At 46.4% G+C, this 15494-nt stretch overlaps 1 protein-coding gene across 2 annotated transcripts in view; it reads right to left on the minus strand.

Annotated features, from left to right (window-relative positions):
• The window catches only part of LOC105463817 (zinc finger protein 229), a 51245-nt gene extending 36116 nt beyond the window's left edge, over window positions 1-15129 (minus strand). For both annotated transcript variants that reach the window (XM_011711151.3, XM_071087083.1), the window contains exon 1: window positions 14931-15129. The gene's annotated coding sequence lies outside the window, so the exon portion shown is untranslated. The remainder of the gene's footprint in view (window positions 1-14930) is intronic.
• Window positions 15130-15494: the final 365 nt, after the last annotated feature.

Below are 15494 nucleotides of genomic sequence, written 5' to 3' on the forward strand. Positions count from 1 at the left end.
GTTGTATAAACAGTCTTCTGCTCTGGAACCATCTAGAGACTTCGGGGACAGTTGGGTGGAGCATTCATCGGATGATGGTGAATGGGTTAAGAATATCAAGGTGTGGTTCCAGATAATTCAATCATCTAATTAAGTTTTCAGTTATGCTAATTTGTTTTAAAATTCCGTTTGTGTAAATCCTATTACTCAGACTGAGAATGCCAGTGCCCCAACCCCATTTTCCAGGAGGATTGAGAGCCTGAGGTTGAGTTGATCACCAATAGCCTATGGTTTAACCCATCATGCCTATGTAATGAAGCCTCCATAAAAACCCAAAAGGACTGGGTTTAGAGAGCTTCTGGATAAAACTTCCTGGAAAGTAGGGTGCACCTCCCCCCTTGCCGGGTCCCATGAATCGTTTTTCTGAATTTTTTGCAATATCCTTTATAGTAAAATGGTAAATGTAATTGTTTCCCTGCGTACCGTGAGCTGTTCTAGCAAATTAATGCAACTAAAACAGGGAGTGATGGGAACCTGATATGTAGCCAGTCGGTCAGAAGCACAGGTAAACAACGTAGGGCTTGCCATTGTTATGAGAGTGGGAGGCCGGTCTTGCGGAACTGAGCCCTGTGGAATCTAATGCTATGTCCAGGTACAAAGTGTCATAATCGAATTAGAAGACACCCAGCTGGTGTCCACAGCAGAATCGATTGTGTGCTTGACTGACCGAGAGAAATCCCCAGACATGTGGTCACAGAAATCTTCTGTGTTGATTGTTGTGATGTGAGAGCGGAGAAAAAACAGTTTTTGTTTTTTCCACTCAGCCTAAAATGTAAACGGGTCTATTTTCTCACACTATGGAGGATCACGTGATTTACAATAAACATGTTTAATCTTTGTCAACTTGATACGTAAAAAGAATGTTGGTTTTCATTTTATTGCTAACAATCAAGGTGGTCATAGTTGATGTCTTTTTGTCATTTTTCTTTTCACTGCCTTGTCATATCTTTCATCCACTTTTTAATTATTTAATATTTAATTTAAAAAACTTTTAGGCCGGGCGCAGTGGCTCACTCCTGTAATCCCAACACTTTGGGAGGCCGAGGTGGGGGTATCACGATGTCTAGAGATGGAACCATCATGGCCGATATGTTGGAACCCCGTCCCTTCTAAAAACACAAAAATTAGCCGTGTGGTTGGCGGGCGCCTGTAGTCCCAGCTACTTAGCAGGCTGAGGCGGAAGAATCGCTTGAACCCGGGAGGCAGAGGTTGGAGGGAGCCGAGATGGCGCCCTTGCACTCCAGCGTGCCGACAGAGGTGGATTCCGTCTCAAAAAAAAAAAAAAAAAAAAAAAAAAAAAAAAAAAAATGTAGAGACAAGGTCTTGCTGTGTCACCCAGGCTGAAATGTAGTGGGCCAATCATAGCTCACTGCAGCCTCCAATCCCTGGGCTCAAACAATTCTCCTGCATCAGCCTCTTGAGTAGCTGGGACCACAGGCACACACCACCAGGCCTAGCTGTTCACCCATTTTTCAAGTGTTCATTTTCCCCCCTTCATTGTTTTGTGACCATTTCCTCTTAAGGAAATTGGCTACTAACCGTCACATGTGTTGAGAATAATTTTTCTAGTCATTTGCTGTATGTCTTAATTGCAATATGGAATCAAATTCTTTGTCTTTACCTTATGGCACCTGGGTTGAGAACCATTATTTGAACCAAAAATTGGTCTGTCCCTTTTTCAGTTTAAGACTTTATTTTGCCGCTAGTGTTTTGTTTTTGTTTTTTGTTTCGTTTGTTTTGAAGTTCTGGGGTATATGTGCAGGATGTGCAGATTTGTTACACAGGTAAACGTGTGCCATGGTGGTTTGCTGGGATCTCTGCTCCACTTGGTCTTTTTTTTTTTTTTTTTTTTTTTGAGACAGAGTCATGCTCTGTTAGGCTGCAATGCAGCCGCAGGATCTTGGCTCACTGCAACCTGTGCCTCCTGGGTTCGAGTGATTCTCCAGTCTCAGCCTCCTGAGTGGTTGGGATTACAGGCATGCGCCAGCACGCCCAGCTAATTTTCTTTGTTTTTTTTTTTTTGAGACGGAGTCTCGCTCTGTCGCCCAGGCTGGAGTGCAGTGGCCGGATCTCAGCTCACTGCAAGCTCCGCCTCCCGGGTTCACGCCATTCTCCTGCCTCAGCCTCCCGAGTAGCTGGGACTACAGGCACCGGCCACCTCGCCCGGCTAGTTTGTTTTTGTATTTTTTTAGTAGAGACGGGGTTTCACCGTGTTAGCCAGGATGGTCTCGATCTCCTGACCTCGTGATCCACCCGTCTCGGCCTCCCAAAGTGCTGGGATTACAGGCTTGAGCCACCGCGCCCGGCCTAATTTTCTATTTTTAATAGAGACAGGGTTCGTCTATGTTGGCCTGGCTGGCCTCGAACTCCTGATATCAGGTGATCCACCTGCCTCGGCCTCCCAAAGTGCTGGGATTATAGGCGTGAGCCACCACACCCGGCCTCCACTTGCTTTTATACCCCAGCAGGTCACAGGCTCACAAGGTCATAGCAGTCACAATGGTCTGAGAAACTGAACAGATGTGTGCATTCTGTCAGCTAAAACAAGTCTCAATGCCAGCATAGATTCAAGAAATGGGGAAATAGGCCTCAGTTCTTGAAGAAATAAGGCGCTACAACATCACATTGTCAAGAGTGAAGGATTTGGTCACTTCTGCAATCTCCCACAGAAAGTAATTCTTGAGCTGTCATATGTAGTCTATACTTTCTTCTTCATTTTACTTTCTCAATGCTTTTTAATGTGTGATTGAAAACTGTATTAGTTTCCTCGGGCTGCTGTAACAATGTACCAGAAACTGAGTGGCCTCAAACAACAGACATTAATTATCTCACAGTTCTGGAGAATAGAAATCTGAAATCAAGCTGTCAGCAGGGCCATGCTCTCTCAAAAGTTCTAAAGAAGAACTCTTTCTTTCCTCTTCCTACCCTTGGTTTCCAGCAATCTTTGGCATTCCCTGGCTTGTATCACTCCCGTTTTCATCTCCATCTTCACATGGCAGTCTTCCTTCTGGGTGTGTCTGTGCCCAAATTTTCTCCTCCTTTTTAGGATACGAATCATTGCATTAAGGTCCACCCTAATCTAGTGTGGTCTCATCTTAACTTGATTATATCTGCAAAGATCCTGTTGGTCAATAAAGTCATGTTCATAGATACTGGGGGTGAGGACTTGAACATATTTTTGGGATGGGGGCACAAATTCAAACCAAAACAAAAGCCATGAGTTTTTTCTGGACTTCGTGATATAACAATTATGTATATATGTATGTTTATAGCATTTTATGTTTCATGACCTTTGTATCTTTTCATTTAATGTCACCGACTCTGTCACTTTTGGAACGCAAATGATGTTCTTCATCACACTTGGTCTCTGATTTGCGTGAGTGCATGTCCATTCTTAAAAATCCCATCCCCCTAAATGCCATACTATTTGGTATCCGTTTCTTTCCCCACGGCTCATATATCAGGGATAGTTCTCCACATCATTAGGTAACCAAATTCTTTGCAATGCCTGCCTGGGATCCTTCCATTTTTAGGGACGTTACCACCTTGTCCCCCAGTGAACTTAACGCTTTCCATTTCAGCGTATCCAATTTAGACCTGCTGACATTCTTTCATTTTTCTAAGTTTCATAGACTAAATTTGCCCAGGCTCGCATGTTATATTATTCTGCTTATAAAAACTATCCGGAGATGAGAGAGTATAGAAATAAAGACACAAGACAAAGAGATTAAAAAAAGACAGTTAGGCCCAGGGGACCACTACCACCAAGACTCAGAGACTAGTAGTGGCCCCGAATGCCAGGCTGCGCCGATATTTATTGGATACAAGACAAAGGGGCAGGGTAAGGAGTGTGAGCCATCTCCAATGATAGGTAAGGTCACATGAGTCACGTGTCCACTGGACAGGGGGCCCCTCCTTGCCTGGCAGTCGAGGCAGAGAGAGAGAGAGGAGAGAGAGACAGCTTATGCCATTATTTCTGCATATCAGAGACTTTTAGTACTTTCAATAATTTGCTACTGCTATCTAGAAGGCAGAGCCAGGTGTACAGGATGGAACATGAAGGCGGACTAGGAGTGTGACCACTGAAACGCAGTATCACAGGGAGACGGTTAGGCCTCCGGATAACTGTGGACGGGCCTGACTGATGTCACGTCTTTCACAAGAGGTGGAGGAGTAGAGTCTTCTCTAAACTCCCCCCAGGGAAAGGGAGACTCGCTAGACTGCGGTCCGCTTGGCAACGGGTGTCTTCCCAGACTCTGGCGTTACCGCTAGACTAAGGAGCCCTCTGGTGGCCCTGTCTGGGCATAGCAGAAGGCTCACACTCTTGTCTTCTGATCACTTCTCACTATGTCCCCTCAGTTCCTGTCTCTGTATGGCCTGGGTTTTCCTAGGTTATGATTGTAGAGTGAGGATTATCATATTAGAATAAAGAGTAATTGCCATAAACTAATGATTAATGATATTCATATATAGTCATATCTATGATCTATATCTAATATAACTATTATTTTATATATTTTATTATACCGGAACAGCTCATGCCCTCAGTCTCGAGGCAACTGGGTGGCTTGCAATCCACAATAACAAAATTTGCCCAAGCTCGCATGTTGCATTATTCTGTATATAAAAACTATCCAGACTGGGCAAATCTGTGGAGACAGAGCAGAGCTCTCTATGGAGCTGTGACCTAGGGCTGTGGTTGTGGTTGTAGGTTGGGGTTGGGGCCCAGAGATAGAATAAGGAATGACAAATGTTTACAGGGATCTCCTCAGTGCTGGGGGCTGACTCTTGCAGAAAACTGGGGATGGTTGGAGAGTAGCTGGGAGACATGGAAGAGACCCTAAGGAATGGTGATAGAAAGGTCAGAGAGTTGGGGGAGGAGCCCAGGGAGGTCTGTGAGATTCCAGGTGACTCCTGTGTGTTAGGGGTTGGCCTGGGGAGAAATCTGGGGATGGCTGGAGAGGAGCGGGGGGACACTGGAGAGTCTCTGAGGGATGGGGTTACAGAGATGGGAGACATGGGTGAGGAGCACAGGGAGGTCTGGGTGTTGCTAGGTGATTCCTGGGCATGAGAGGCTGACTCCAAGAGAAATCTGCGGATGACTGGAGGGGAGCTGGGAGACACAGGAGAGTCCCCGAGGGCCGCAGGTGAGGAAATGGGAGACATGATGGAGGAGGGCCCTGAGATTTCTGAGTTTGTCAGTGACCCCCGGGTGTGGGGGGCTGAGTGTTGCAGAAATCTTGGGATGATTTCTGCATCCCAAGTAGCTGGGACACACACAAGAGTAGCTGAGGGCCTACTGAACTAAAGAGTTGGAGGACATGGGGATGGAGCCGTGTGAAGACCCTGAGTTTCCAGGTGTTTCCTGGGTGTGGGAGACTGACGGGTGGAGAAACGTGGGGAGTTCTGGAGAGTAACTGGGAGATGTGGGAGTGTCCCCGTGGGCAGGGGGTGAAGAGATGGGACACACAGGGGAGGAGTGCAGTGAGGACTCTGAATTTCTGGGTGTTGCCTGGGTGTGGGAGTTTGACTGTTGTAGAAACCTGGGGCTGGTTGGAGTGGAGCTGGGAGAAACCAGAGAATCTCTGGGGAATGGGGATGAAGAGATGGGAGACACGTGGGAGGAGCACAGGGAGGTCTCTGACCTGAGGGGCTGACCCCGATAGAAATCTGGCGACGGTGGGAGAGGAGCTGGGAGACACAGGAGAGTCCCTGAGGGTTGCAGGTGAAGAGATGGGAGACATGATGGAAGAGAGGCCTGAGATGTGTGAGTCTGTAGGTGATTCTTAGATTTGGGGAGTTGAGGGCTGCAGTAAGCTTGGGATGATAGGAGAGTAGCTGGGAGACACAGAAGCATACCCGAGGGCCGGGAGTAAAGAGTTAGGACACATGGGGCCAGAGCCCTGTGAGACCCCTGAGTTTCTGGTTGTAACAGTCTGGTCGGGGCGTGACTGTTGCAGGAATCTAGGGATGGTTGGAGAGTAACTGGGAGACATGGGAGAGTCCCTGGGGGCTGGGGGTGATGAGGTGGGAGACATAGGGCAGGATCCCAGTGAGGTCTGTGAGTGTCTCTGTACTTCCTGGGTATGGCAGGCTGACTGGGTCAGAAATCTGGGGTTGTCTGGGGAATACCTGGGAGGCACAGGAGACTCCCCATGAACTGGGGGTGAGCTGCTGGGCGATGGCAGTAAGAACATATGGTATATTATTGATGAATGTGGCGACCCTGAAGAATTCCCAGGGGAGGACATGGGAGAGAACAATGGCTTCAGTGACTGTGCATCACGGTTAGGAAAGGGAAATGGGAAAGTGTGGCATTCTGGTGATGATGGAGGTGAGCTTGGTGAAGCTCCGCGGGATGATGAAAAGTGGCCCCGGGTCTTTGGTGAGGAGGCTGCTCTTGCGCCTACATTTCTGAGAGGGGAGAGGGATAAGCTGGGTGGGGCTGGCATGGATCTTGAGGAGGCCAGGCTTGGAGACGGCTCATAGGAGGAGCCATTAGAGGCAGACATGATTAGAAAACCCGCAGTTCCCAGTGTCACCTACCCCTTTCCTGACCCCCAGTATATGAAGGGCACTGTGTGTGTGTGTGTGTGGGGGGGGGGGGACGTAACTTGATTTGTGTCTTCCTTAAGAAAATGGGAATAAACACACAAATCAGACAGACAGACACAGATTCACTTAGCCAAGGGTTCTGTTCTTCTGTCCTCTGAATCTGCTTCTAGATCACAAGATGCTGTAAGCTTCAGGTGCTGGCAGAACCAGCGAAACTCTCCTGCCGCTGCTGTCCTCTGTGAGGATCTGAGCACAGGCCGGATAGGGTGGGTTTAAGTCGCCTCGGACAGGGCCTGAGAGTGGAAAGGGCTGAGCTTCCTGTGTCCTCTGGCTGCCACGTGGTGGCTTCACGAGGGGTCTGGGGCCCCTCACCGGAAAGACCAAGCCAACACTTGAGGGGTGGAATTTTCAGCCCCATACCCAGTTTCCGGGGATGGGAGAGAGGATGAAGTTCAACATATGTGTGTATGGTTAGAAATAGACTTTGGGGGTTTGTGTGTTTGTTTTCTCTCAAGTGGTACCACATCGAATGTCTATTCTGCACTTCGTTTATATTCACACTGTAGGTAACCTGCCCATATTCTCAAATAAACAAGTCTATCACCACTTCACCAGGGATATAGAGCATTACTGGTGTTTCATTATAAATGGCCTTCACATGTTTATTTCAATAGCGGTGCATATTCCATATATAAAAAGACACATCAGAAAAAGTGAAACTCACACTTGATCCCTGATTTATGTGAGTGTGTGTCCAATCTTAAAGATCCCTGCCCCCCAAATGGCATAGTATCCGTTTCTTTCCCCGCGGGTCATATATCATGCATAGTTTGCCATATCATTACATAACCAAATTATTTGCGTTTCTTTCCCCGCGGGTCATATATCATGCATAGTTTGCCATATCATTACATAACCAAATTATTTGCAGTGCCTGCCTGTGATCCTTCAGTTTTGGGGGACATTACCCCCTTGTCACCCAGTGAACTTAACACTTTCCATTTCCGCATATCCAATGTAGACTTGCTCAGGTTCTTTAATTTTTCTAAGTTTGATAGACTAAATTTGCCCAGGTTCGCGTGTTGTATTATTTTGTTCATAAAAACTATCCAGACTGGCAAATCTTTGGTGATAAAGTGGAGCTCTCTATGGAGCTGTGACCTAGGGCTGCAGTTGCTGGTTGGGGTTGGGGCCCAGAGATAGAAAGAGGAATGACTAATGTTTACAGAGATTTTATTCGGGGGGGGTTGACGAAAATGTCGTAAATTGTTATTGCAATTTAAAATGGACTGTGCACAATTATGAATATACTAAAAGCCATACACAAGACTGTCATGACTGGAGTCTCCTACACTGAGAGATGTCACCTCAAAGCCACAGCTGCAAGCCCGGGCCCCGCCCCATGCCCCAAGCCAGGATGCTCAGTGCCTCTGAGCCTGAAGCCACTTCTTGGCCAGGCAGAGCTTGCGGAAATTCCCTGGCTCCGACCCTGCACTACAGGCCACCCCTTCCTGCAGGTCCTGGAGAATCAACTGTAATTCCTGAGGACGGACAGAAGACCCCCACTGAGACCCACCTCCTCATACACTTCCCCGTTGTCTGAGACGAGCTCAGTGGGGTGCCCGACAGAAGTGGAAGTGAGTGACCCCAGACGGTCGGACATTTCCCAGAACCTCCGGCGGGGAGTTCTGAATGAGGGTCAAGATAGGGCCATAAACGCGCACCCCTTCGAGTTCTGCCCACTGCTCAGCAAGAAGAGGTGGCCCTGCGTGGTATCCCATGGTCAGATTTCAGCATCACCACTGCTTGCTTCCTTCCTTCCTTCCTTCTTTTTTTTCTTTCTTTCTTTTTGCGATGCAGTCTCGCTCTGTCACCCAGGCTAGAGTGCAGTGGCCTGATCTCAGCTCACTGCAACCTCCATCTCCTGGGTTCAAGTCATTCTCCTGCCTTGGCCTCCCAAGTAGCTGGGATTACAGGCGCCCGCCACCGCGCCCGGCTAATTTTTTGTGTTTTTAGAACGTCTTTACTCATTCCTGACATATTCGTGAAGAAAACCTTACAATATTCTCAAAAAAGTCCATATCTATCACCGTTGGATATGAAGTATTACTGGTTGTTTTGGTGTAAATTATGTTTAAAGGTTTATTTCAAAAGGTGTGCATATTCAATACAAAGAAAGAAAAAAAGTCTAACAAATTTAAAGTCTTCTGTAATCCTAGCACACGTGAACACACTATTAATATGTTGGCTTATTTATTTTCTGATGTTTGTGAGTCTACATACATTTTTTTTAAATCCCCTCTCCCAAATGGCCCATAAAACCTTGTAACCATTTTTTTTTCAATCACAGATAATATACTGTAGATGGTTTCTCACTACATAATGAAATCATTTGTAATGATTGCCTAGGATAGTTCAACTTTTAGATCCCATACTACCTTGTCCTCCAGTAAGCTTATACTTCCAACTTCAGTGTGGCTAAACTAGAAATAATCATTTTCTTAATTTTATCACTACTTGATAGACTAAACATGCTGACTTATTATTGACTGCATTTCCTTCATCATGGTAATGTTGAACAGGCGTCGATATATCAATCACGCTGAATTTTCTGTTTATATCCTTTGCCCACTTTCTTCATTCATTTATTTTAAATTCCGTCTAAACTAATGGTATTGACTCTCATAAATTACTAATTATCTCCCAGTTGGAAATATTATATAGTAAAGAAGTTTAAATTAAAAACACTTTGATTTGTCCAAATTTATGTGTCTTTTAATTCTGGATTCTGTATTTTCCTGTAGGATCATGAAGACTTTCCATACCGTGACTCCCAATAAACTCATGTCTATATTCACATCCAATGCTCCTATTGTTTTTAATCCCTGTGTGTGACATGAAAGGAACATCATGTTTTCTAATTCTCCAAAGGTTTGTCGAGTTTTGTCAACATTATTTCCTGAAAAATTTATGCTTTCCCTATAGATTGAAATACTGTTTTCATCGCTTACTACATTATTCTATATAATTAGATATTATCTGGGATACAGTTCTGTTCCCAAGACAGACATGTCTTTTTCTGTGCCATGGCAAGAGGTTTCAATTAGAGTGATAACATATTTCCTTATTTCTCCATTCTCATTATTGTTCAAAAATTACATCCTAGAAGTGCCAGGACTCTGTCTTCCAAATAGACTATTTAATTGTTTTGATATATTCTCAAAAACTGTCAAGGGCTCCATGGCATCCAAAGCCTCCAGGCATTTGGTCACAGACCCGCCCCTTTTTGCTTGGATATGAACTGTCCTAGTTTCCAGCCATCTTCCATTTTCACAAGTCGCTGACTTTGCCGTTATTGTTCTTCTGTCTATCCTCTCCTTTATTTTTGAACTATTACTCAGATTTCATGACCCAACTTGAATATCACTTTGTCCATGGAATCTTTATGAGTTCTCTATCATAATTCAATGACTAGATCAGTTTCTGATCCAGAAGAGCATTTGCTGTGAGTGTGGTGGATGTTATATATCACTCAGAGAATTTTCTCATTACCCTGGAAAATCAATAAATTGGAGTTTCTTAACCTGCAGAACTGAGGACCAGTCCCTATAAAATGTGGGCCCATGAATCTGTTCCAAGACGCAAGATGAACTTTCAGCCCTCATCCTCTCTCATATAAATGACAAAATATTATGTGGGATGCCTCTAATAACTGATTTTTAAAATGCTATAAATACCCACTCCCTATCAGTTTGCCATTGTTAAAGGTGTACAGCATTATGGAATACAACGGAATTGATGAAACCCATATCCACGGACAAACCGTGACTTATGATGGTTTGGTTTATGATTTTTTAACTTTATGATGGGTTTATTGGGATATTAAATATATTTTTGAGTGCACTGGGTTTATCAGTATGTAACCCTATACTCCAGAAATAGCTGTATAAAGAAAAACAGGTGTACTGAAGGGAAAAATACTTACTGACTTGGGGGAAACCAACAGATGTTTACAATTGATGGAGAACCATGAAAGACAGATACCACTAAATAAAAACAATAACACAATTTCCTGCAACTGTCGAGGATTTCCGAACAAAACACAAGAAATAGGATGCACACAATGAATATAAAAGAGAGAGGGCAGAAGCAGCAAGAGAGGGAAGGAAGGAAGGAAGCAAGAGAGGGAGGGAGGGAGGGAAGGGGAAAACTCCTGGTGTTACTGAAACAAAAAAATGGTTTCTCACATTTAAATATTTGAAATAGAAGGGGAAAACTAAATTTTTGCATGTTTCAAATATGTGTGGACTGCGAGGTCACATTAAAAGAATATCTGTAAACAGTAAAAACACAAACATTTCCATCATGACTAAAAATATGAATCCTGAAAGAAAGTTTTTGGAGACATCAATGTAAAATACATATACTAGATTATTAAAACACAAAAACCACATGATGATTTCAATAGACACAAAAGAGCATTTGACAGAATCCAACATGATTCATGATAAAAAGACTCTAGAAACTAAACAACGTCTTTAACCTGGTAAAGAACATCCACCAAAACCCCACAGCAAACATCATGTTTACTGGCAAAATATTAAACACTTTCCACCTGAATCACAAACAAGACAAAAGGCCAGGGGCAGTGCTCATGCCTATAATCCCACTACTGGGAGGATCACTTGAGCCGAGGAAGCTGAGACCAGCCCAGGCAACACAGTGAGAGCCAATCTCTATAATAAATGACAATTATGAACAATTAGTTTAAAAAAAAAACAAAGACCTCAACTCTTGTCATATTTATTCAAGATTTTGCCAGAATTTCTAATCAGGAAAATTAGGCAATAAAAAGCATCCAGAAAACAGAGGACTAAGTAAAAAAAAGATTGTTTCTCAGAGATATTATCCTGAATATAGAAAATCTTAAGGAATGCATTAAATGATCTATTAGGACTAATACATGAATCCAGCAAAGTTTCAGGATACAAACTTAACATTCAAAAATCCATTAAATTTCCATAAAATCACAATGAACAATTTGAAAATGAAATATAGCAAATAATTCTATTAATAATGGCATCAAAAACAATAATAGGCTGAATATGGTGGCTTATGCCAGTAATCTCAGCACCCTGGGAGGTTGAGGCAGGAAGATCACTTGAACCCAGCAGACTTAGACCAGCCTGGGTGACATGGTGAAACCCCAACTCTAAAATTAAAAAAAAAAAAAAAAAAAAAACGGCCAGTAGTGGAGGTAAGCACCTGTGGTCCCAACAATGTGGGAGGCTTACATCAACAGTGTCACTGCCAGGTAGGACGGTCATGCTAGCCATGTCAGCGGTATTGTCACCCGCAGGGACGCCGACATGCTGGAGGTCGGTGTCAGTATGGGCGCTGGCAGCCACGTCGGCAAGCAGGAGGGTCCCGCTGCACAGCTGTGGGGCGATGATAGTCTGGGTGGTGATATCGGCCATTAGAGGAGCCTCTTCTGCTGGCAAGAGTGTGACAGTAGCAAGCAGATGGACAGGCCTGGGTGTGAGGACGGAATGCAGGAGGGGCTCTTCTGCGGCTGGGTGTGGGGCCCTCACCAGAAATGTGGAGAAATGGCCAGGTAACTGCGTCATGTTGGCTATTAGATTGGCCAGGCCTTCGAACTGAAGGACAATAACAGGGAGTAGCTGTCAGGCCCTGGGAGTGTCTGAGTGTAAATGGAGATGGGTTTGGTGTCACTGAGGGATACGTGGGAGCCATCGCTGTATAGACACAAGTCATAGGGAAATAATCTCGTGAGGCCTGTGAGCTTCTAGGGTTCTCCTTGGTGCCTGGGGCTGACTGCTGCAGAAATCTGGGGAAGGCGGGAGGGAAGCTGGGAGACACCGGAGAGTCCCTGAAGCCTGGGGGTGAAGAGGTGAAAGAAATGGCGGAGGGCTGCAGTAAGGTCTGTGAGTTTGTAGGTGATTCCTGGGTGTGGGAAGCTGACCCCAGCTGAAATCTGGAGACGGCTGGAGAGTAGCTGAGAGAGACAGAAGAGTCCCTGAGGGCTGGGGGTGAAAACATGAGAGAGACTGGGGAGGAACTCGGTGAAATTGGTGAGTTTGGTGGTGTGTCCTGGGTGTCCGGAACTGACTCCAGCAGGAATCTAGAGATGGCTTGAGAGTAGCTGAAACTGATAGAAGAGTCCCTGTGGGACCTGAGAGAGCCTGGGGAGGATCTCAGTGAGGTCTGTGAGTCTGTAGGTGTTTCCTGGGTGTAGGAGGCTGACTCCTGCTGAAATCTGGGTGTGGTTGGAGAGTAACTGGGACAGACAGGAGAGTCCCTGATAGCTGGGGGTGAAGACATGAGAGAGACTGGGGAGTAACTCAGTGAAATTGGTGAGTTTGTAGGTGATTCCTGGGTGCCTGGAACTGAGTCCCACTGAAATCTGGGTGTGGTTGGAGAGTAGCTGGGACAGACAGAAGAGTCCCTGTGGTCTGGTGATAAAGACATGAGAGAGACTGGGGAGTAACTCAATGAAATTGGTGAGTTTGGTGGTGATTCCTGGGTGCCTGGAACTGAGTCCCGCTGAAATCTGGGTGTGGTTGGAGAGTAGCTGGGACAGACAGGAGAGTCCCTGTGGGCTGGGGGTGAAGACAAGAGAGAGACTGGGGAATATCTCAGTGAGGTCTGTGAGTTTGTAGGGGATCCCTGGCTACCTGGAACTGAGTCCAGCTGAAATCTGGGTGTGGTTGGAGAGCAGCTGAGAGAGACAGGAGAGTCCCTGTGGCCTGGGGATGAAGATGTGAGAGAGATTGTGGAGTAACTCAGTGAAATGGGTGAGTTTGTAGGGGATCCCTGGCTGCCTGGAACTGACTCCAGCTGAAACCTGGGCGTGGCTGGAGAGCAGCTGAGAGAGACAGAAGAGTCCCTGATGGCTGAGGGTGAAGACATGAGAGAGACTGGGGAGTAACTCAGTGAAACTGGTGAATTTGGTGGTGAGTCCTGGGTGCCTGGAACTGACTCCAACTGAAATCTAGAGAGGGTTGGAGAGTAGCTGACAGAGACAGAAGAGTGCCCGAGCGCTGTGGAGGAAGACATGAGAGAGACTGGGGAGGATCTCACTGAGCTCTGTGAGTTTGTAGGTGATTCTGGGGTGTGGGAGGCTGACTCCCCCTGAAATCTGGGTGTAGTTGGAGAGGAGCTGGAACAGACAGGAGAGTCACTGAGGGCTGGGGGTGAGCTGCTGGATGATGGCAGTAAGAACATATGGTATATTATTGAGGAACGGGGTGACTGTGAAGAATCTCCAGAGGAGGACACGGGAGAGCACAATGACATCAGTGACTGTCCTGCTTGGTTAGCCGGGGGAAATGTAAAGTTGTGAAATTCCGCTGATGATGGATGTGCGCGTGGTGAAGTCCTGAGGGATGATGAAAGGTACTTCCACAACCCTGGTGAGGAGCTGTCCCTTGGGTCTGAGTTTCTGGGAGGGGAGAGGGAGAAGCTGGGAGAGGCAGGCATGAATCTTGAGGAGTCAGGGCTGGGGGACCGCTCATAATCTCCTGAGACCTGTGAGTTTCTGGGGGACTCCTGGCTGCATGGGCCTGACTCCCGCAGAAAGCTGGGGATGGTTGGAGAGTAACTGGGAGACACAGGGGAGTCCCTGAGGGCTGGGGGTGAAGAGATGAAAGACATAGGGGAGGAGCGCCCTGAGGCTTCTGAGTCTGTATGTGATTCCTGGGTGTGGGGGGCTGACTCCAGCTGAAATCTGGGGTTGTTTGGAGAGTAGCTGGGAGACACAGGAGACTCCCCTAGAGCTGGGGGTGAGCTGCTGGATGATGGCAGTAAGAACATGTGGTATATTATCGATGAACGTGGTGAAGCTAAAGAATCCCCAGAGGAAGACACGGGAGAGCCCAGTGGCTTCACTGATTGCCCATCACGGTTAGGAAAGGGAAATGGGAGCTTGTGGGTTTCTGGTGATGACGGAGGTGAGTGGGGTGAAGCCCTAGAGGATGGTGAATGGTAGCTCCAGATCCCTGGTGAGGAGCTTTCTCCTAGGTCTGAGTTTCTGGGAGGGGAGAGGGACAAGCCGGGCGAGGCTAGCGTGACTCTCGGGGAGTCCCGGCTGGGGGACCGCTCATAGGAAGAGCCAGACAAGACCCCACTGTTCTTAGACGTAGACATGATTAGGAAACCTGCAGCTCCCAGGGCCCCCTACCAATTTTCTGACCCCCAGAATAAAGGAGTGTGTGTGTGTGTGTGTGTGTGTGTGTGTGTGTGTGGTGTGAGGTATGTGCTCCTTAAGAAAATGGAAATAAACAAACCAATGAGACGACAGACAGAGGTTCACTTACCCAAGTGTTCTGTCCTGTCGTCTGAATCCGCTTCCAAGTCGCAAGACGCTGTAAGCTCCAAGTCCACGCAGAGACCGCAAAACGCTCTGGACGCTGCTCTCCTCTGCGAAGATCTGAGCACAGGCCCGCCAGGGCGGGCTTAAGTAGCCTTGGGCGCAGCCAGTCAGCGGAAAGGGCGGAGCTTCACTCCTCCTTTCCAGGAGTCTCCCCCAACTTTCCCAAGCTCCACCTCGTAGGAAACTGCTCTCCTGTTTTGATGTTGTGTCACGCATTTGGGACAATCTAAGAACTTACAAGTTTTATTGGTCAAATATAGTATGAATTAAATGCACTTAAACACTGAAAACCATCCTGTGCTGTGGTTCTGACATTGTGGTTTTGAGACCAGCAGCATCCTTCCAACCCTCAAACCCCGGAGACCCACAGATCTGTGTTGTAACAAGCCCTCCCCCGACCATGAAGCATGGCAGTTTAAGAATTACCCGTGTTTAAGCGAAAAGACTTTTAAGAAAAAGTGGAGTATGCGTTGTATAAACATTCTTCTGCTCTGGAACCATCTAGAGA

Source organism: Macaca nemestrina, chromosome 20, assembly GCF_043159975.1.
Source record: "Macaca nemestrina isolate mMacNem1 chromosome 20, mMacNem.hap1, whole genome shotgun sequence".
Taxonomy (NCBI): Eukaryota; Metazoa; Chordata; class Mammalia; order Primates; family Cercopithecidae; genus Macaca; species Macaca nemestrina.